Source organism: Epinephelus moara, chromosome 19 (assembly GCF_006386435.1).
Source record: "Epinephelus moara isolate mb chromosome 19, YSFRI_EMoa_1.0, whole genome shotgun sequence".
NCBI lineage: Eukaryota > Metazoa > Chordata > Actinopteri > Perciformes > Serranidae > Epinephelus > Epinephelus moara.
In genome coordinates, this window is record NC_065524.1 from 27,811,502 (window position 1) to 27,836,113 (window position 24,612).

Sequence of the window (24,612 nt, forward strand, 5' to 3'; positions counted from 1 at the left end):
GCAACGTTTTTCCAATCTTCTATTGTCCAGTTTTGGTGAGCCTGTGTGAATTGTAGCCTCAGTTTTCCTGTTGTTGCTGACAGGAGTGGCACCTGGTGTGGTCTTCTGCTGCTGTAGCCCATCTGCTTCAAGGTTGGACGTGTTGTTGGTTCAGAAATGGTCTTCTGCAGACCTTGGTTGTAACCAGTGGTTATTTGAGTTCCTGTTGCCTTTCTATCATCTTGAACCAGTCTGGTCATTCTCCTCTGACCTCTGGCATCAGCAAGATATTTTCGCCCAGAGAACTGCTGTTCACTGGATATTTCCTCTTTTTGGGACCATCCTCTGTAAACCCTCAAGATGGTTGTGTATGAAAATCCCAGTAGATCAGCAGTTTCTGAAATATTCAGACCAGCATATCTAGCCCCAACAACCATGCTACGTTCAAAGTCACTACGTTCTTCCTCATTCTGATGCTCGGTTTGAACTTCAGCAGGTCGTCTTGGCCATGTCTACATGCCTAAATTCACTGAGTTGCTGCCATGTGATTGGCTGATTAGCGATTTGCGTTAACGAGCAGTTGAACACGTGTACCTAACAAAATGGCTGGTGAGTGTACATCAGTATGTACTCATTTCATATCTTATTTCACTATAGATATATATTTCACTCTGTACCACGGGGGCCACACTTACATTTAAATATAAAGAGCCAATGTATATGCAGTATATATCTTACTTTAACTGTTCTTAATGGGAGCACAAGTGATTTTACACTGAATGTATTTTTAGAGGACCATATAACAGAGCCCTTGTTAGTCAAGAACCACCGTTAGGCCTTAGCATATGATTAGCAACCTTAGCCTGTAGCAGCTTGAACATTATAGAGAAATTGCTCTCCCAGGACAGATCATAATCACTGTGTTCCCAGCATCAGCGTTAGGGTCATTTCTCCCTCCCATTTTTTTTACAGCTATACTGTAGGCGATGCAGGATTTTGGACAACTAAATGGGTGCGGACACTGAGGTCATTGAGGTGCTGCTGCTTGCTGCCTTCAGACCAGATGGCGAGCCCCGTCTCACCTCTTCCGTCTCTTCTCTCCGCTCATATTTCTCAGTTTTACCATAGAAAGCAGTCAATGCTATCCTTGCTGAGAGAGATATCGCCCACTGCCAAAGATGGCACCGTGAGGCCCGCCGTCAAGTCAAATGAATGCAGATGCATTTATGAGATGCAAGCTTCTGTTTACAGCAATAATTTCTCTCAGTGGGGGTTATCACTGCAAAGCACCCTGCGTATAGATCATCTGTTAAACACATCTCATCTCTCACGCTCTCTCTCTCTCTTCCAACCTCCCTCAGCAAAACAGTGGCTAATTAGTTCTACCCAGTTTTGTACTAATTTACTGCAGTACTTTCGCGCCCGTCCTCAAATCTCAAAAGGTGTTTAAAGATAAATGTGTCTGCACTATTGTTGTCCGTTTGTGTGCGTTTATGCTCGTCAGTGTGTCCCGCTTGATGAAGACATGTCTTGCCTGGATGATGTATGCATGATAAGCGACTGTGAATCAAACTGTGAGCTGAATCGCAGCATTGGAGAGAAAATGACTGAGGGAGAGACGGAGAGGGCGAAAGGGGGAGAGATGGAGAGAGAGCACCACTGAGCCTCTGGGCTGGGTAATTGTAATGGTGTCAAATGAATAAGGTCATTACTGTTAATGCCTTTCAGGGCATTACAGTCTATGTGTTATGTCCTTTATACACCCAGGCAATGCCTGGATTATGACACAGAGGCTAAAGTATAATTTGCATCACTTGAATATATAACAAACAGACAGCTTCTCTTTCTATTTTATTGTCTTACTTTTATTTGTCACACTGATGACTGGGCATGAAATAATGGAGCCACTCTTGGCTGTGGATTACCTCAAGTGTCTAGTAAAAGGAATGAAGAGGAGTTCTTGTTCAGTACCTTCTTGTTATATAAAATGGTCAAATAACTATCTCCCATAAAACACCTAAGTCTCAAATATCTCCTCCTGACAGCTTGTACAAATCCCAACAGTCAATTTTAAATGCGAAGATTTTTAGAAATATAAAAGCAGCTGCTGGAAAAGCAAAAAAAAAAAAAAAAAGTCTATTAAAAATTAGCTGATAGAAAAATAATTGGCATTTTAATAATTGATTAATCATATTTATATTTGTCAAGCAGAAATGCCAAATATTTTCTAGTTACAGCCTCTCATTTTCTCAGTTTAATGCGATAATAAATTAAATATTTTTGGAATTTGATGACTTTACTTTGGGCTTAATGGAAAACATGATTTGTCAGTTTTCACTTCTTTTCTGATATTCATTAGACCAAGGGATTAATCGAGAAAATAATTGACAGATGAATTGATAATTAAAATAATCCTTAGTTGCATCCTTCATGGCTTTATAAAGAAATACAAGCATATTGACGAGGGCTGCTCCTGCGTCAGAGCCACTGACTGCTGTCACATGCATCTATGTGCTGCTAATGACCCTTGACCTTGTTGGATGCCCCCAGGACCTGGACGCCGCCATTTGTCTACTTGATGCGGCTGACAGTCTGTCTACCCAGCAGGTCCTCTCAGGCCTTACTTTCGGCCACTGACCCGCACTGATGAAAATCCAGGCCGTCTGTTAGCTTTCTCAAGCCAGGCTTGTTGGCACATGGAGCAACCCACTGCCACCCACAAGCACACACTCATGAATACGCTTAGACTGTACACAAACAGCACATAAGCAAGCAGCATCATAAGTGCATAGATGCAAACGCTGTACACACAGATGAGCATACACACACGTGCACAAACACGTACATACACATACGTGCAGAGTTGCCATCTTAACATATCTCAGCTGGCACTGAGTGGCTGTGCTAACACCATGACTCCTGCCATATGGCCGGTGACATACTGCTCTTCATTAGGGCTCAAAGCAACAGCCCTCGGGGGCTAAGCTGTAACTCACTGACACATCATGGGCAAAAAAGATTCTGCCCTAATGGCTTTTACCTTATGAACATCCATTGTAAGCTTAGATTTCAGAAACAAATACGTCTTTACGGATCCATCTCCTTACAGACAACAATGTTCTCCACATTGAGGAGAAATCCCAGTGTTGTCAGACAGCAAATATAATTACCCTTGGAAAATGAGGGGTGTTGGGGATTAAGTCATGGTTCGTTTCTGCAACAGTCTTCAAAGAAGCCATTTGTCACAGCAACCCTTTTAAAGCCAAATTAGAAGCACATTACAGAGTTACAGAAGGCAGACACAAGAGCATGATCTATTGTACAACATAATGCAATCCAAGGCAATGGCCTTTCAAAGGATACTCAATTTTTGAAGTTCAATTTTAGACATTTGTGAAGCTCGATTTGTTGCCGGGACAAAGTCAGGAGTAATTTTTTTGCAAGGAGTTTAAATGACAGTGCTCAGATTATAACCACTACCTTCAGCTTTTTAAAAGACAACACATCTGCTGTATGCTACCTCTTCCTATGCAAGGTTACGATATTCACTACTAAGAGAAAGTCTGCCGTCTTTGATAAATACAGATGGCTTTTGAATATAAATACCTATTTTGTAAAGTAACTGAAGCTGATAGGTCAGCTAATGTGTTTGTATTTTCAGAAAGGAAGGGTTTTTTTTATCTATTACAATGTGGGGAAAATATCTACATAAAAATACAATAAAAGATTAACGTTTGTAATTGAACATTCGATCACTGTAAACAAACAAGCTTTCCTTTCATCTCTAGATTTATACTCATGTCTATCGCTTGTATTTCTCATCCTGTATAAATACATTTTTTCCATTTTTTTTGCCAACAGTATCTCTTTGTCTGACTGAGAGAGACAGCAGATGTACTCTCTGCTTTTTTAAAGAGCATGTTCAAGATCCATCCATCCATCCATCCATCCATCCATCCATCGGCTATAACAGCTTATCCTTGAGAGTTGCAAAGGAGGCTGGAGCCAATCCCAGCTGACAATGGGTGGGAGGCGGAGTACACCTTGGACAGGTTGCCGGTCAATCACAAGGCTGACACATAAAGACAGACAACCATTCAAACTCATATTCACCTACAATGTCTGGACCAATGAAGGTGCTTTCAAAGACTTCATTATGTTGAGCTTTTATAGTCAATGTGTGTAATTAAGTTTGTTCTTTTGTCGTGATCTGTGTGCATCTTTATGTGCATGTTGGTGTGAGTCTGTTTCTGAAAGTGCGACTAAGTGAATGAGTTAATCGGTGTGGCTGTGTGGGTGCATTGTTTCAAGTTGTGAAATTGTCCCTGGCTCTTACCTCTTCAGATTGCTTCTTTTTGAGGTATTTGTGGGAGATATTCTTTGCGGAAGCGAGTAGGTGTCATTTGTCTTTTAAATTTCCACTCTTGTTTAAAAGTTTAAGTTTTCTTTGAGGTGGTAATTACTGAAGGGCTTTACAAATACACAAGTCGTGATGGAGCCTATCTATCAGAAGTTGGGTTCGGATTATTCTCCTGTTCATGCTTATTTGGCTGTCAGAATAACTTTGCTCCCATTGAGCTGTAACACCTGCAGCTCTACCCCTGCACGACAGTCTCAGCGAAGGTTAGAGAGACTGCACTGACTGCATTTAATTAGTTAATTCGCCGATGTCACATTGTCAGATTGTGCCATTTGGAAACATACACGTAAAATGGTTTCCACTGTGTGCACCATCAAATTGCTTTGACGGAAACTATTACTCACGCTTCAACAGACTGTTGAGAACCACGGCGCATTAAAGTGCTTTGAAAAGGCTATCATTTACAATTCCACTTGTGTGCAGTGCTTGCCTCGATTTTAGTTAGTAGAGGTTGAGACTTTTGATAATAATTGGTTACAGTTAACCTTTCATTCCTCATGATCCGATTCCAAAGATTGTATTTCATTGGATCACAGTGCTGTGGCCTTAAAATCCCTGCTCTGTGCCACGTGTAGGGCTGCAATTTTCATTTTCAATTAATCTACCAATTATTATCTTGATCAGTTGATTACTTGTTTGGGCTATAAAAGGTCAGAAAATAGTTTTAAAGAAGCCCATCTCAATTGTTTTAGAGCCCATGGTGTCATCTTCGGATGACGTTTTGTCAGACCATAAGTAAAATACAATTTGAGCTACAAATACAAGAAAGTACAAGACTGAGAGTCGACTACCTAAATAGATAAAAAGCTGTTTCTTAAATCCAGTGTTAAAGGTGTAAATTAGATCAATACTGAGCAAACATTACAGTAAGAGAAGGAAAATGTCTGTTTAAATATTTAGAAAAAGAACTGTATAATTGCAATCTGCATATAAGCTAGCATAGCATGTTTCATTTGCTCAGGATAAAACATATTGGAAACCCTATTAACCCCATTTGAATGAGCCAGTCAGTAACTATAAATAGGTCGGGACCTTCTCACATTTCCATTAATGTTGTTGCTAAAACCGTCAGTTCATTCAATGTGCAAATAACGGTCACAGTATTTTTTTTAATGTGATGTAAATTATAATCCATTAATTTATGCTCTTGGCATATACATTCGGTAAAAATAAGACACACGTGCATGCAAGCACGTACATACACATTTATAGTCTTTAAATGGCAAACTATTTTCCACAGCCCCTTCTGTGTCTAGAGGGCTCGTCTGATTAATAGGGCCAATGCATCCTGCCAACCATACTGCTTTTCTCTATATGTCCTCGGTGCAAATGTTTGAACAGCTACAATACTATATGATGAGGCTCGACTATGAATAAATGGAGAGACAGGTGTGGTAGGGGGAAAGTTTCAAGAGAGATAAGAAAGAAAAATGCATCCAACAGGGGAGCGAGTGGAGAGCAGGGAAGAGGCAGGAGCTACCTGTGGGACTATCTAACTTCCCATCTACCCTGCAACCTTACACAGATAACAACAACACTGGGGACCTCTACAAACACCCCTGTCATCGCTGCAGCGAGAACAAACCCCACTGGAGTGAGAGATAAAAACACAATGAAATTATGACTCACGCTATTATGTTGCTGTCTTTTATAATCTAGATGTTTTGTTGCTCTGTTAGCCCAGTGCCACCCCAGCCCAGTGCCACTAACAACAGTTAGAAATGAGCCTCAATATTTGTTTGGTAACTATTAATGATTACAATGTCACAGTAATTATGTATGACTGTTCAAACTAAAACAGCTCATGTCAGCTACAGATTCACTGTATTACATTGTTCACTGGTAATGGATTGTGTTGTTTATTATCTATTAATGACTGTGTTGGCTATCCTAGTGCATAATCATCACAACTGCATATAGATGAGTGGTTTTGTTATGTGTATACATGCACAAATTAATAACTGCAAAAAAATATTTGTTGTGCCTTTCAGTTTATTGGCCTAACTGGCCAATGGAGTGTACAAATTAGAGCTGGAGCAGCCGTTCCCATGAAGTAACAGAAAACATGATTGCCTGGAACCATCGAGTCATAGGTGGTAATTGTGTTTTAGATTAAAAGCTTAGTAGGCTGATCGTTGATGCTGGCTGAGTCAATAAGCAGGCTTGGGGAGAGGAGCGCACACTGGACCCGCCATGGTGATTAACTACATGTTCCTGAATTTTATTTGTGATCAAGCATGGAGATTAAAAGCAGCGGTGGTCGGGGGGGAAACTCTCAGAAAGAGGTGCACCGAGTGCTGGTGGATGTGTAAACACGGAGTCCTGATGTGGCTTTATCCTCTAGCAGTGCTCGGAGGTTCACAGCGAAATGATGCTAAACATCGTGTTACCATTCGATTAAGCACTATCTTGACTCCTCATTCCCCAGCGCTCCTCTGTTTGATGGGGTCTCTTAGGGTAGAGATGTGCTATCCAGAGAAATCTAACTGACTGTAAGGCTAGGTTTCTTATGAAATGAGATAGCCGTGTCACACTGAGCAATCACACTGAGCTGTTGACATTTTGAGAAATCCCTACTGTGTCATCCCAGGTGAAAAATGATCTTCAGCTCAATAACAATCTATTATGGATAGGGTTTTGTGGAGACACTGAGCCCGCACAATGGGTTATCATCCTGAGGAGGAAAATTTACTAGTTTTCACAAGGTCTCTGATATGTAATCATTTACAGAAATATCTACCTCGCGTCACAGCTGCGGATGAAGATAAATCAATGCTTGCTGACAAAGTAACAAACATAATTCAACAAAGACAATCCGAACCGAGATATTCATATACAGGGAAATCAGTTCATTTGATCTATGTACAAAATGTATGTGCTAAAACAAAGTAATAGGAGGAGGAAGATTGGGCTTTCACCATTAGACAGCACTTTTGCAGCAATAAATCACTTCTGTTTTTCAGTTCTTCTACCCCGCTCTTCTTCACATGAATTTACACTCCAGACACAAGCTTAACTATTTAAAAGGGACAGTTCACCCCAAATTAGAAATACATATTTTTCACTTTACCTGTAGTGCTATTTATCAGTCTAGATTGTTTTGGTGTGAGTTGCAGACTGTTGGCGATATCAGCCATATAGAGACGTCTGCCTTCTCTTGGATGTAATGGAAATATATGGCACTAGACTTATGGAGCTCAGAGCGTCAAAAAATACATTTGAAAAACTCAACAGTAATGTATCTGTCTTTAAATCATGACCAGGTTACTCAAGATAAGCCACAGACCTTGCTGTGATCAGTTTCAGGATCCATTCTATTTCTCCTGAACAACACCCACCAATTGTATCTCTGCGGTGTCTGAGGTGATGCGGTTGGTGGGTGGAGTTTGGTAGAGAGATCATAGTGCCTACATGAAACTGCTCACAACAAGATCTTTGGATTTTTCTTGAGTAACCAGGTCATGATTTCTGGAAAGAGACGTTGCTGTCGAGTTTCTCAAATGTATTTTTTGGTGCTTTGAGCACCACAAGCCAAGCGAATTATGTATATGTATTAAAGTAATATGTATTTGTGAGTTTGGGGTGGACTGTCCCTTTAAGAGACAACATAACAAGGCATGTTAGTGGTTATAATGCTTTCTTGCAAAACCAGCCAAGACCTTCTCAGCTAATGGGGCATAAAATGTTAACACTGGTCAGTAAAACTCTGCCGCAGTGTGTGTGTGTGTGTGTGTGTGTGTGTGTGTGTGTGTGTGTGTGTGTGTGTCACCACTTGATTTGTGCAGCACTGACCTGTCAGTACAAACTATAAGTCTTCCTACTTCCACAATGTGCACACCATTTACTGCCGATAATTCATGTGTTTTGTAGGACTGTCACTATTTGATCAAACTATATTTTCGAACTGTAATGACCTGTCCGATGAAGTAGTTTGCCTTGTAGTCCAGTAGAGGGTGTTCTTTAAATTCACAATCACCTTATTGCACACCCTGTTGATCTATCAATAAACTAAGCAAATAAATAAAAATAAAAGGAGCCATGCTGATCAGATAACCACAACATCGACGCATCTGAGAAGCAGTGTGTTAAAGTATTCTGGTTTCTGCATCGTAGACTGCAAAGTTACCGATAAATAAGGCTGTTTGCCATCTTTGTAAAAGCAGCCTTACTCACTACAACAAATGTAAAGAGTCACCTGCCAGCTCACCACCTAAGTGAGGCAGCAGAGGCACCAGGCAGGAGTGGAGCAATGTCAACTGTACAATGCCGTCTGACTGTCTACTCAAGACAGGTAGTGCAGTTGTATGACACCGCAAGAGAATATACAAATACTACTAATGCTGAATGGTACATGCTCGCTCTGATCTCTGCATCACACATTTCACTGTCAAGGTTGCTTTCAAATTAATTTGAATGAATTCCAACACATAATTCGTCCACATTTTTGGGCTTTTTCAGAAAATGACAGCCCTTGTGTGATGTGCTGTAAAATGTATTTCTCAGTCACAGGCAGACCGACTGCACTCACTGTGGACACAGGTAAAAATAGGCTACTGTCCATCAGTCTCGGAAATAAGCTCAAGCCACCATGCTGCGAGGCAGTCACACTGCGAGGGTACAATAACAACAGCATTCTACATTTAGATGATTTCTTTTCTGTATTTGTTTTGTTTGACTTCACACTGCTGAGTTACAAGCATGAGTAACCAGCAGGTTCTCAGATGTCAACACCCTTCTGTTTACACCACTGTGATCAAATGTATTTCAAGTAATTTTCAGGAGTCTGGAAGACAAACAAGGCAGATATTTTCAGGCATCTCAGGGACAGTTATTTGGTGTGACCTGAGTCTACTTTTTTGACCTGAACAAACGATCCAAACTAAAGTAAATGCACCAGACTGCTCCGTGTAAACACACCTTCAAAAAGTCCTTTAGCAAGACAGCGGAGCGCAATCAGCTGGAGGATCCACCCATGGCAGACCTTGTGCCCTCACAATAATGTGCTGGTGGTGCCTATACAGAGAATTACCTTGAGCTTTATTTTCACAAGCAGGCAAACAGATTAAATACTGATATGAAATATTGTGAGGCCACAGGCATTTAATTTAGCTATAATGCATTTATATCACTTGCCATCTACTAATCAATTAATCGACTAATCCAATAGGTGATTGGGACGGTTTTTGAACTTCCTTCTTCTGTAAACTTTCTTTCCATAAATACATTGTTTTTAAAAACAGCCCCAACAAATGAAACATTTCTGTCATACTGAATATGTCACCTATCCATCTGAGGAAAGGCAGTTTCATCATATTCCAAGGAGGCGTGACTTACTCCTTTAAGTAAACTGACCCCAAACCTCTTTTTCTTGCATTTCACACAGCACTTAGAAAAAATTTGAACATCCACAACTCCCGCCTCCCTCCAAAGGCCTACTCCCCCCTCCTCCATTACGTCCTCATTACGTCTATGATAGACGTAGGCGTTGGCAAGGTAACGTTAGATACGTGGAAGAGGAGAGCGAGTGTAACGTTACAACCAAGACAGTCAAACGCAAACCCGGAGTTTTAAAACTCAACCGGAGTCAGTGATGACTGATGAGTTTTAGAGGTCAGTGCCAGTGTTAGATAGTAGCGTTAACATTACCAGTAAGTGGAAACGCACAAGAAGATAACGTTATTGAGAGAGAGGAACATCGAGGAATGGACACATAATTTGAGGTAGCTAACAGCCCGCCTTCATACATCCAAAGAACTACTACTACATACAATATAACGCTGTCTTTCCTCACTGTCACAACAACCCCTTCGCTCCCACATCCTCCCTTTGTCCTCTCCCACCAAATTTCTTTGAACACATTTAATTAAAGTGTAAAAAAAAGTAAGTCCAAAATCAATTAAATTCATTTAAGGTTAAAAAAATGCTAATTAGGATTAGTTAGGGTTGGGTTAAGAGGTCAAGGCTAAGTGTTAGGTTTGGCTTTGATAGTGTATTCGTGTAAACTTGATGCTTTCTGCTAGCTAGCTAAAATGGCCTGCAAAAAACACCTACCAAAATCCAGCTAGTCCATTAATATTGTTATGGTTGTGCACACATGAAAAAGTTGGGAACCACTAATCTAGAGCATACGGAGCATACACAATGGTTCTCTACTGCAAGGTTGATCGTTTTCTTTGTTACTGAAGCCTTTAGGCACTGTCCCATTCACCCAGAGTGTGTTTGGGTTAATGGGACAAAATAAAAACAGCTTAATTCCAAATATAGACACATGACATGAACACATTTTACCTATATTAGAGCAGCAGTACATCACGATCATGTTTCCATCAAAGGTTTGCCATGACAATTTCATGACCTTATGTTTAAACTAGTTGAAGCTTGTGTCATTTTCCTCACCTCATTTACTGCAGGGTCAACTTCCTGTCTGAAGCTTGTCCCACCCACCTACGTGATGTCACACCTGTGAGGGCATGCAGTTTTGATTATGTGGTTTCACAGATATGGCTCAGCAGAAATGTTTTGTATAGTTATGCTGTCACATCTGACCTTATGTCCCAATTCACCCTAATTTTTTTCACCTCCAAAAGTTAAAATCTGACTGCCATCCCTCATCAACAGAGAGACAGATGCATCTGAAAAAACAAGCCAAACCCTTGTCATCTTTTTTCAATCCCCCTTTGAGCTCATGTGGTTGAAGTTGTGGCTGAAACTACCTAAAATATAAAGGCTCTCTTCTCCACTCCTTCATTCATTCCTTCCATAATTTAAGACTGTTGCCTCCTGCTCACTCATCTCTCCCCCACTCATCTGTATTATCTTATCAAATCTCAAAGTGACAACTCCCTCCTACTTCACACCACTCAGCCAAGCGAGTTAAAGCCACCATATCTCTTGCTTACTCACAAGGCGGCCAATTATCAAGCCGCTTATTAACACAATTAGCTACACCTGTGGGACACCTGGAGCTCCTCACTCTCATGCAAACAGCTGACGAACACCGCCTCAACTACAGTCACATTTTATAACGATAAACTGTCTCTCCAGATCAAAATAGAATGAACTGAAAGCTAAAGGGTTACACAGGCGCACTTATACAACTACAATATCTTCCTCAAGTAACAGCGTAAACTCGTGCCGTTTAACCATTTTCCAAGCACCGCGGCGGGTGCCACATAAACATGAAGCAAAGGATGCTTGTAAATGCGCATAAAGCACCACGTGCCTACCGTTAACCGGTGGGTCATTGAGGCACAGTCTTCCCTCTTCATGCGACCATTTAGAAACAACTCCAAACAAAAGTTTCCATGTCCTCAGTTTGGAAACTTTTCGCCATTTTTGTCCACTTCAAAGCGCCACTTGTGACCGTCCTTCCAAAACAGTTTCATTCTCACACACCTGCGGGAGCGGACGCGTAATTCCAATATGGGAGCGTTTGATTTGCGTCACTGAGTGTCCTGGCCGGGCGGTGCAAAAGAATCAGAGATGATTGAATTAAAATAGATGCAAGATGTCTTATTTATGTGGACGTAAAATACTACTACTACTACTAATAATAATAATAATAATAATAATAATAATAATAATAGTTTTCTCATTTTCCATCATACACCAAATAAACACAGGAACAAAATTTGCTTAAATCACTGAAATCAACAAGCCTATATTAGGGACAGGCCTTCAACTCATTTAACCGTTGCTCAGCAAAGATCAGGAAATACTATCAAATAGTTTATTTACTTGTTTAAAAATCATGCTTCACATAATATATCACTTGAACCATTCATTTGATCTACTGTAGCTCCAACAGTCAGCACATAGTTATAAAGTATAGACACTTGAGGATTACATCACCCTGCATACCGACATTTCATCCTGGTAAAAACAATACTCACAACTTGGATTCATTTTTATAAAAAAAAACAAAAAACCTTTTGATTCTTTTGATCTTGGGACCCTTACTGACTAAAGGAATATGAATAACTTACAGGGGCATCAAGGAATGGACACATAATTTGAGGTAGCCAACAGCCTGGTTATATTCATCCCAAGAATTTCTATAAACAAAATGAACTGCCTGGCAACCACACCAGACATCTAACTGAGACAGGCAATAATTTGTCCAAATGTGTAGCCACATAGCCTCTTCCTTGATCACTCACTGTCCAATCCTACGTTAGCAACCGTGTGTAGCAACGAGAGGTCCGTCAAGCTTTCAGCAGAAGCTCACATGCCGAAGTGGCGTGCATACGGTAACGTTACCTTCAAGTCCGACACCCGATACCCAAGAAGTGTCGAAGGTGGTGTTGAATTTTTCTCCTTCCCCAAGCCCAAGACCCAAGGAAGATATGGCTAAAACAGTGTGGAAGACCACACCAACAGCTGAATCCAGCAAAGATCAATAAAAACACCTACGTTTGTTCCAAGTTAAGATGCTAACTAACGTTAGCTAACGCTAGCTTTGTGTGCTAGCTGCTCTCCCTTTGTCTGCCCCAAGGAGGGAACATAACTCAACATTAACTTAAATTTAAACCATATATTGACTTACCCTACTGTATAAGAACATTCTTTGTCCTTCACGTGAAGTGTCAAGACGTGGGGTGCCTGACACTTGCATTGCGACTGGTGAGCTTTTCCCTCTATTTTAATGTTCTCCTGATTTATACTCCGCCAGCAGATGATATTGTGAATGTAGCTCTCACATGCATATTGAAGACCTTTCTATCGGCTTCTCTCTGATATCTCCGAACAGTTTTTCCCAGAAATTTGATGTTATTTCCTTTGGAATATCTCTCACTGACACCGCTGAAAACTCCATATTTCTTATGCTAGGAGCGAAAGCTTGACGGACGTGTACAACAGTAACTAAGGGGGCGGGGCTTAGCGAAGGGTCAGATTGACTTCTTCTTTCTTTAGACCAATCATTGCAAAATTCTTCATTACCTTTTTTGACTTTTTTTGGATGATGTTCTGTTTTTCTTTGAATGACTTTGTGCTAAAGATCTATTCTGGTTGTTTTCCTTTGTATTGCCGTCTTGTTTTATCTCTGTACTTCAAAATCCATAGAGTAAATAAATCTGAATCAAATTAATTCATAATTATTTGCTGTATCCTATAATACTAAAACAATCAACAATTATATTTAAATAAAACTTGATTCTGAGTACTTAAACAACTATTTGTTGTCAGCATCTTATTAATTAGATTAGAGTGTAAACAATCAGCCAATTATTAAATTATATGACTGAGAAAAAAAACAAAAAACAAAAAACTGGTGATGAATAAAATGATCAGTTGCAGCCTTACACTAAATTTGTTCCTTATTCGTCCCTTTACCAGAATATTACAAGTCACTAATCATAGGTAGGCTTTACGCTCATGGAGCACTGAGTGGAAAATCTAGCCAAGATGAACGATAACCCATCCTTCCAAAACTTCCCATAGGTAATGTGAAGACTGGCACAGTTTTAATAGACAAAATGGTGTGTTTATTCTGGATAATATAATGACCTAAAATTGTCATTTCAGAGAAAGTTGTGTGGAGAAACCTCAACTGTGATTCTTGCTATGCATGAGTGTGTACACAAGCATGTGTGTGTATTTATGCAGCTCCATTTCTATCATTTGTATATGCATGATGCACATCTATATGAGTATTTCCACTGTGATTGGAGGGGGGCTGCAGCATTGTAGGAGTCCATCATTCTAGTTTTTCTTTTCTCCACCAGTCACATTTTCATATAAAATGCTGACAGCCTATTGGACATCATTACAGCTATGCTTTCAGCGCCTTCTGGCACTGTAATGAATACCTCTTTTTGAGGTACGGCGATGTGAAAGTAAACAGTGCCTACTGCTCCTTTACACCTGTCACACAGAAACACACAAACAAACACACACACACACTGACACCCTGATAAATAGATTGACTTGGTACCTGTAGCTATTCAAAGGCGTAGCATGATATTTCAAGAAAATGCAAATTCTCTTTCTCTCATGACCACACACACACACACACACACACAAATGCACATACAGGATTGTGTTTGGTGCGTTCGAGGGTGATGAGAGCTGGTAGGTGGGAGCGGGGCATGCATTTGCAGCCCGTACTGCAGTAATGGAATCAAAGACTGATGAGTGTGCATACCAGGCTATTTACTCTGCCTGGCTCCAAAACAAAAAGCCATGATCCCCACTATCTTTCTTCCAGTGGCCCTTCCACCCCATCTCACAACATATGTCCCTCTGCCCCCCTCCCTCCCTGTGAACTCTGAGTTAATCATTTAGAAATAATTAAATTCAATAAAGCGGAACAGATTAAATAAGAAACAACGATTGGGCGTTAAGGGGCAGGGTGTGTAGCAGCAGCTTCCTCCCCAACTGTAGGGAAGAGCGAGTGATGTGCTGGAACAGAGATAGAGGGAGACAGACAGTGGCAGATAGAGAGAAAGAGAAGAGAAGGAATGATCTACAGGAGTTTCAGGGGGAGACGACAAATGTGTGCAACAGGGACAAAACATAGAGACAACACAAAGAGAGACACCCCCGTGCTTTACGACACAGCTGGAGGCTCACAGGCAGTCAAGGCCAAGACACAGACTCACAAATACAATCGTGCAATTACAGAGAAGCAAACATACGTGCATGCAAACTCGCACATACTCTGCAGGCAAACCTCTCACACACAGAGAAAAAAAAAGATCTGTTTGCTCAGAACATGTGCAAGCTTTGTCATGGGTAAATCGTGAGTTGTTTAAGGCTGGTGTTCAATATTGTTCTTACTGTTAACACATTCCCTGAAAGATTAAAACGAACAATGTGTTAGCTGTCTTTAAAAACTTTCCCATTTCTCTACCCTGTAGCTGTGCTGGACCCACTGGTTCCTATTGAGGATGTAAATCTTTTAAAAAACAATAGGCCAAAATGTACCTGTAGTTTAATTTAAAAAAACCTGCTAAATCATTTCCTCAAACAGCTTAGTAAACTTAAACCGGAGTAAAAAGAGAATTTGTTGGTTCTAATTTAAACCACTAGTCCACACTGTACATCGCTGGTTACTAATCATTCATCTTTGGTTTAAGCACAGTGTAGTTATAAAGTAGTGACATTGCATCCAGTGTTCATTTCTTTGACAAAAACTATGACGAAAAATTTCCAGTAACGACCTTTTTCCATGCCGAAAACGAGACGATGATGAATTAAAAATAGATCTTGATAATAAAAACTAAGACAAAAATCTGTGTTTCTTTTTCGTTGATGAGACAAGACATGACGAGACGAAAATGTTAGGGGTGGAGTGTCGGATATTGAGAGCCGAAAACAGCCGTGCTTACAAATATCTTCAAATGCTGCATGAGCGTCAGACTGGTAAACTCCAGTAAATAGACAGCACCAGGATGTTTCCCTAGCCAGCAAAAACACTCAGAGCGGAGCAACATTCGCTGTTGGAGTTGGAGTTGTAAGCTGTAATTCAGCAGTAAATAATCAGCCGTGTGGATGGTGGAGCTGTTGAATGGATTTGTGGAATTTGTTGCAGGGGTGGATGTCAACAGCTCCGCTTGTTAGCCGCAGCCACCGGCCACCGGACAGTCCAGACTGAAGAAGGTTAATGGTTTGGTGCTGTTTGACAGGCAGGCAAGAGGCTCGCTGCTGGATGGGTTCAACAAACACTGACCTTCACCCGGAGGAGCGATGTTTGCCTCCCGTAAGATTCTAAAGCCAAACCCTGATCTTTTTTTCCTAAAGCTAACCAGATGCTTCTGCTGCCAAAACCCAACCACAAGATTGTGTTGCCTTAACCCAACCCATGCGTTTGTTGTTGAAGGAAAAAAAACATTAATTTGCGTTGTTGTACCAACGTAGCGTGTTTATTTTGAAAGAGACTGTATGCAAACTTTACATTTCCTGTGAAAACAAAAGTGTATTTTGAAAGAAGACAATGCATGTAACAGGCAGACATTGACACGGTATGCCAGAACATCACTTACCAATGCACGCAGGGTACCTTGCATGTCGTATCTGGATGTGAAAAGTCCGAAAGGATCAAATTCTGACAGTGAAATGACTCCTTGTGACACTCAAAACAATGTATCCACTGATTTGCAGACTTAACAATTTAAGTCTATAGGAAAAAGTGTTTTTGGGCCCAATGGCATCACGTGACGGACTTGTAAGTTGCAATTCCACTGTTTGGCCACTTTGAAAATTGGCCTCAAAGCTCGCCGCACCTCTTAGGGGCTTGGTGCAACCACAGTGTGGCTTACTAATATGATTTCTGGACAACAATGGAGGTCTTTAGCACAGAGGAGTAAACTGTATCAGACTTTGGCTACAAGTATGAAAAGACTGTAAGTACAATTAAGTAACAATCACAAGACTTAGCCTTGAAGGATGCAGTAGACTGGTTCAGTGTGTGTTTCCCACAAATTGGATTCCTATTGGCCACTGCCTCCAGAAAGCAAGCAATCCTGAACTTGATAAACAGTTTCCACTTTGCTAACCACTGCTTGATATTTAAGTATTCCTGAACAAAAATGAATAAACGTGCAATTCCCTCCACACTTTGTTTTTAAATGGAGATAATTTGTAAGTGGGGGCTGTAGCTCCAGCTGACATGTAGGCCTTTTCAATTATGTATCATTTTTGAAGTTGACTCCCTCTTGGCCTTGCACTGGAGAAGAAGCTATTGACCGGGCTGCACTGGATTGGACATAAACACTGTATTAGTGTGATTGGTTGGATAGAGCTGATCCATGCTGGGGGCAGCCTGTCTGCCTGCCTGCTGCTGCTAACCAATCTCAGAGGGAAAATCGGAATTCAATTAGTCTGGCCAGAGGAGTTATCTCTCTCTCTCTTTCTCTCTTTTATGTTTGTTATCCAATCTCTCGGCCCCTCTCTAACTTGCTTTTTTGCCATCCTCCCTGTTCTCTTTCTCTTTTCCCTCCCCCTTTTCTCTTTCCACCCTATCGCAGTCAGAATTTCCTTATGACCACTGCAGCTAACCCGACTCAGAGGGGAGAGTGGAATTCAATTAGTCCAGCCTCAGGACCTCTCTCTGGTTTACTATTCATCCGCACATTCCTGCACTTCATCTGATGGTCACTCTGATTTCCTCTCTGTTCTCTCTTTCTCACAGGTATCGCCTGCTCCGAGCAGCAGTATAAATCCTCGTAGATGGAAGGATAGGGCATGGGCGGAGAACACAAGGAAAAAAAATAAGAAAGCTAGAGGCGGAAATGGAGAACGATCACCATAAGAGGCAGTTGACATCCAGGGGGCTATTAAAAAGAGAAAGGGAAGATAAAAGAGGCGGGGAAGGGAGAGATGGACCTGTAAGGAGAAATGATGGGATAATGGAGTGAAAGAGTAAGAGGTATAAATAACTGGTTATGATGGCAGCAAGGGAAACGGAGACATACAAAAATGAGAGCTGGAGGGTGGTGGAGAAATACAAGACGTAGAAAGTGATGGACTTAGGAAACAGAATGAGACAGTGAGTAACAGGAAATTCAAGGTATGCATCTTACTATGTACAATAGAAGCCAGAAATTCAAGTGACACAGTCTGAAGAGCAACAGTGTCCATGTCAGGAGAAAGTCATGGTCGATGACTGGGTCAGGAGAAGGTTAAGGTTTATGTCCTGTGTGAGTCCACAGTCATGATTAATGTACAGTGTTTCATATCAACCTCACACATTTCAAAGACAGCCTAGAAGAGCTATTGTAGGTAAAAGAAAAAATATGGAAGCGGGGAAGGGGTCTTATATTCCGAAAAACAAAATTTTACTAGAAAATAAATTGAAAGATTAAAGAGGGAAATTTATGAGAAAACCTTGCAAGACTACTGGCAGAAAGTCAGGTGATAAAGAGAGACTATTTCCGTGTAAGGTGGAAGTCATGCAGGATGACTTGGTATAAGAACAGGACTTTCACCCAGGAGAAGATTTGGGTTTGTGTCCTGCATGAGTCAACACAAGCTTATTATTTTTAGACTTAAATAACTTTATTATTTTCAGTTTTTAGGATGTATAATGCTGCACAATGCACACTATGTATATAAACTGGGTCAATGGGACTTTGACTGTTGTTTGAACCTCCGTGCAAGACAATCTGCTATGCTAAAATTCCAAATTGTCTTGAACTTCCATGCAAGACAATCTGCTATGCTAAAATTCCAACATAAAAGTTGTGCCAATGTCCCTGATGTTACCTGGCCATCAGCTAGACGTCTTACTAAACATTTGTAGTTTCTGTGGTGCTTTCTGACCCTGGGCCAGCTCAGGTTACGGATCAGAGTTGGTTGATTATTATATGGACATCAAACTTAAGACATTTAAGAAACTTCCTTTTTACACAACAAAACATGGCCTATGCTCGCTTAGAACCCAGTGACTTCAGAATGGTACTTGATGACTTCAGAATGGTACTTGATGACCTCAGAATGGTACTTGATTACTTCAGAGTGGTACTTGATAACCTCAGAATGGTACTTGATGACCTCATAATGGTACTTGATGACTTCAGAATGGTACTTGATGACTTCAGAATGGTACTTGATGACCTCAGAATGGTACTTGATGACCTCAGAATGGTACTTGATGACTTCAGAATGGTACTTGATAACCTCAGAATGGTACTTGATGACTTCAGAATGGTACTTGATGACCTCAGAATGGTACTTGATGACTTCAGAATGGTACTTGATGACCTCAGAATGGTACTTGATGACTTCAGAATGGTACTTGATGACCTCAGAATGGTACTTGATGACTTCAGAATGGTACTTGATAACCTCAGAATGGTACTTGATGACTTCAGAGTGGTACTTAATGACTTCAGAATGGTATTTGATGACCTCAGAATGGTACTTGATGACTTCAGAATGGTACTTGATGACCTCAGAATGGTACTTGCTTGATGACTTCAGAATGGTACTTGATGACCTCAGAATGGTACTTGATGACTTCTGGTACTTGATGACCTCAGAATGGTACTTGATGACTTCAGAATGGTATTTGATAGTGTTGGGCGATAATATGGTAATAAGACATCCCGCGGTATCTAAAAATAGCAACGGTATCAGTTTCTTATTGTCTTTAAAAAAATCTGACGCCCATATAGGCCTACAGTGGCCTGATATAATATTAAATATAATTTATTTAATGTCTAAATAATGACTGTTTGTCCAGCACGTATGTATGTGTGGTTGAGTTTTCAATTTAATACTATTACAATTTAAAACTAATAATAGGCTATAATGTTTCTCATAACTGGAGATGACATTTGATAAAGTTTTTGGATGTGACGTCATCACGTGACAGCTCAGACGTGAGAAAGAGAAGAAAAGATGGCAAGCCGCACATCAAGCGAATTGGTCCCCAAAAACCCCACAACTTCACAACTTCTGCAAGCAGCAGCAGCAGCAGCAGCAGCAGCAGGTCCAGTTTCCATCAGAGTGGAGGAGGGAGAAGCGCAACCCGAAACACCGAAAAACAGATGACTGTGGGCAGTCTCCTTCAAAGAAAAGCCGATGCGGCGGCAGGTCGGCACCATACAGGAGCGAGCAGGAGCAGAGATAACTGCCTGTTGTCGTGAGCCTGTTATTCAGGGAGATGAAGACCTCCTTCTCAGGTGGAAATGTGATGGAGCCAGGCGTTTTCCTCTGATGTCGAGGGCTGCCTGAAAGTACCTGTGCGTTTGTGCCACAAACTCTCCATCAGAGCGTATATTCACCACCGCGGCCAAAGTTGTCAATCCACTACATGCCCTGCTCCAGCTGGAAAAAGTAAACATGCTGGTTTTTCTGGCGAAAAACCTTGAATAGTTTTGAAGCACAGGATGCTGCTATAGTTATCATTATACTTTGTTTTTATGTCATTTTCAATGAGGAGTAGCCTGTTCTGACGGTCAAAACAGTTGGGACTTGGAGAGGGTGAAATTTTCAAACTAAAGATAGGCTCTAAAAATAAACCAACGAACAGTATTTCCCGTTGCTTCTCAGGATAGGATTATATATGCCCATTTTCAGTCATGCCTTGTTATTTATTGTTGTGTTTTTCTTATTTGATAAGCCCTAGTACTGGATGTTGTAGAGCTGTGCTTTTAATGTCTTTGATTTATGCGGTCGGATACGCTATATAGCACACATTATCGTTACTGCCGTTGTTATTTATTGATACTTTTTTGGAAGTGGACTGTAGCCCACAGACAGTGTTGTTATTTCATTCTGTTTGGTTGACTGCTGCATTTGCACTTTTTTTTTTTTTTTTAATATTTATTAATAAAAGTTTTTAATGTTATACATGTTTTGTTATTATTTTTTCAGTATTCTTAGGCCTATGTAATGTTTGTTATTATGTTTCTGAATGGTATAGGCACAAGCCGACATTTTGGCGACTCCCTCTGAGCCCTTTAAAGTGATTTTTAATTAGTCGTGGTAATACCGTATACCCCGGGAAAATGTGTCGAAGGTTTAACGGTAACAAAATCTGGATACCGCCCAACTCTAGTATTTTCATTATTATTGAATTATTTCTCATCGACTGCTCAGTGTGCTTGAAATGTATCTTTTGTTGCATTTTCCTGTATAATATTAGCTCTTAAGTCTCTGTTCTCCCTTTTTTGGTCATAGTCTGTTTTTGTCCTTAAGTTGCGGGGAGGTCCGTTTGTATAATCCTATGGCTTCTTGACGTCTCCTGATACATTTCCTTTTTTTTCACTATTTGGATTTTATGCAGTTTTATGTGTGTGCAAATAAAAAAAATAAAAACAAGGGGTGTTATTAGGTTCTTAAATATAAAGGGACCTCAATAAAAGTGGTGCTGGGAGTAATATAGCTCAGTAAATAATGTATAATGTGCAAGGTTTATTTTGGATAAAGGCCACACTTGTATAGAAACTTCAACACAGTGGTGCTTTGTTTTTCAACTTTATAGCACAATAATTTCTATGCTGGGAAAAAATTTATGTTAAGGCAGATGCTATTAGCACCCAGTTGTCTGTAACCAGCAATGCTATTTGCGGCTGGGGTGTAACTAGTCAGTGTGGCTATTTACATCCTGGTTTATATTCCTGGGCTTCTTGGCAAAGTGGAAATATGCCATTAAAAGGGCCTGTTAAGTTAAATAAGTGTAAAAATAATAATAAATATTAAACCCCAGTCTTCTCCTGGGTGAAAGTAATGTGCTTGATCCAGTCATCAACCATGACTTCCTCCCTACATGGAGTTAGTTGCTCTTTATGACTTTCTGACAGTAATTTTATGAGATTTTCTCATTAATTAGCCACTAAATTCTCAGAGAATATCCAACTTTTTTCTCATAAACTTACCATTTCAATCTCAGTGAATATTGATTTTTTTTCCTTGTAAATTTACAACTTTAATCTTAGAAATTCTCAGATTTTTATTGGAATATTACCCCCTTTCTCCAGCTCCATATTTTCCTTTTACCTACAATGGCTGAAATAGGCCGTCGCTGAACATGTGGGAGGCTGATATGAAATATATTCATCATGAATATCTGACTGCTGACACGACAGATGTTCCTTTCACTCCCCACTCTCTGCATCTCCCCCATTATCAGGCTCCTCTGCCTGTAAACCAACAAAAAGCCTGTATTATAACAAACTCATACAACACTACATGCTGCTCTTGTGAGAGTGCAGATGCGGACTACTTACAAATCCCCTCAAACAGCGGTTAATGCAAGTTGTTAGATGTCACTTTTCCACCAAACTGGTGAGTTACCCGCCATCACCACACTCCCATCTGTGGACATCTTTATTGCTTTGAGCCTTCCGTGGAGGGAAATGGTGAGAGTTGCCTGAAAGAACTTCAGATTTTATTAATATTGCTACAGTGTGAAGTGCACACTGCTCCAGCGCCTGCCAACGGCTTGTGCTACGCTCATCCACAAATCCCAGGAGTATCACGAGTAGTCCGTCTCCCTTTGACGAGCATCTACTCTCAGTACTTTGCCGGATTTCAAAGTTGTAGAGGGTGTAAAGTTTTCTATTACAGTCTACTCAAAGGGAGTGAAGTAGCGCTTCATCAAAAGACAGCAGTGTTGCATGCCAGGCATGATGTCAAAGGAAGTCGGCACAGAGATGGAAACAGATTTAAAGTGGAACAACATTTATTTGGTTGTACAATGTGGTTGCAAGTTGTACCTACAGTGTGTTACTTTGGGCTTCACTACAAGACAACATTTGTCAACTGTTACCTTCATTTCCTCACTCAGGGTTTTCTTTAGCTAAGACAGACTGGTGTTTCTTATTGCAACATAACCATTTAAACCAGGTCTTTAAATCAGGCTCATTCTCTGGAGCATAAAGATTGTTTAAAAAAGGCTCACTTAATTGTCATACCAGAGGAAAATTAACCCTCGACACGTTTTTAAAGACCAGTTTTCAGGCTATACTTCAATTGCATCACAGTTACTCTGTACTGTAAACACATGTCAAGTTGAACATGGGCTGCAGTCATTGCCTATTAATTTCGTCTTCTCTTTTCATCTTTTTAAAATAACTTTTTGAAATTAGACGAGTGGGCAATCTGAGTTATGCTCAAACAGTATGTTCACCATGGAGGCTTTCATGTCACTTATACATGCAAAGTTGCATATTGTAATCGGACTGATAGAAGGCTTTAGTCTGCAGAAAATATTAATTAAATTATTATCTTGATCTAACATATATTAGCTGGCCGGGCTCCTAGTTGATACTCCTAATTTAAAGCTGCAGTGCAGAGCTTTTGTCTCCCCCCTCTGGAAGTGAGAGTAATTACACAAACGCTATCAACTGATATTTTTGACGTGTGTTGGTGAGCATATCTCCCAGACTGCAGGAGTGCTCTCTTCAATCTTTTCACCCATTATTTAAATATAATATATGACATATATGCCCCTATATCAAGAGGAATGTTGCCATATGTTACCAATAAGATAATATAAGTATCACATACAACCATCCTCTGGATATATTAAAATATAAGTTCAAAACATATGCTGTATGTAACGCCCCATAGTAAAATGTATATATGTACATATATTAAAAATATCTATATGATATACAGTATCATATGTTGCCACCATATGTTAACAATATTTATTTTATGAATGCAAGTTCATGAAAACAACATGAGCTATTGTAGCACATATTATAAATGCACATATATTAAAAGTATCTATGTGAAGAATTTTTAAATGGCATTATACGTTGCAAATATATTTTTTAACAATATATATTTAATCTATATGTGCAAGTTTATGAAAACAACATATATACAAAAATGCTGCATGCTTGAATATGTTTTTCATTTTAATTTTTGACAGATATTCCTATCTTTTATATTTACATATATAATATTAACATATATTGATGAGCCTTGGGATGGATATATGGACATAACATATACTCCTAAATTATAAGCATATATTATATACATATATAGATATATTAAAAGTATATTAGGAATTTTAAATGGTGTTATATATCATATATATATTAATGACATATTTAATTTATATATGCAAGTTTATGAAAACAACATGTATATATGTTTCTCATATTAATTTTTGACCTACATGTCTATTTACATACATAATATCAACATATATTGATGGGCTTTGGGATGGATATAAATGTATATAACTTTTATGTCTACAATGACAGCATATATTATTAATGCACATATATTAAAGGTATCTGTATGAGGAAATGTAAATGGTATTATATGTTGGAACCATATATTTTAACAATACATATTTAATTTATATATGAAAGTTTATGAAGATAACATGTATGGTAAAATATGTTTTTCTTGATTTTAAAATACTCATCTATCTTTATAGTTTATCCCAGGGGTAGGCAACCTGCGGCTCCAAATATGTTTTGCAGCTCAAGACAATTTTTTTTTTTTTTTTTGGCCAAAAATGGCTCTTTTGAAAGTAGAGGTTGCTGACCCCTGGCCTATCCTATACATCACTCCTATACACAGCAGTGGGATAGCTCACAGGTACAACACTGACTTTCCAGCTGGACAACGGAGTTCAAGCCCTGGTTGGGTCAAATCTTTATAGGAAGTAAGCATATGGATTGCAGGAAAGTTGTCATAAGCTATGTTTCCATCCAAAAGTGATTCGAATCATTGGGAAATGTGCATTAAAAGAAATACGAATCCTGTGTGTTTCCATTAAATGTACGGACTTTGGTGAAAAC

The 24,612-nt window shown here is 39.8% G+C and overlaps 1 protein-coding gene across 1 annotated transcript in view; it reads right to left on the reverse strand.

Annotated features, from left to right (window-relative positions):
* Positions 1-24,612, reverse strand: part of grid1a (glutamate receptor, ionotropic, delta 1a) — a 326,996-nt gene that overhangs the window by 230,118 nt on the left and 72,266 nt on the right. The gene's annotated exons all lie outside the window — the stretch shown is intronic.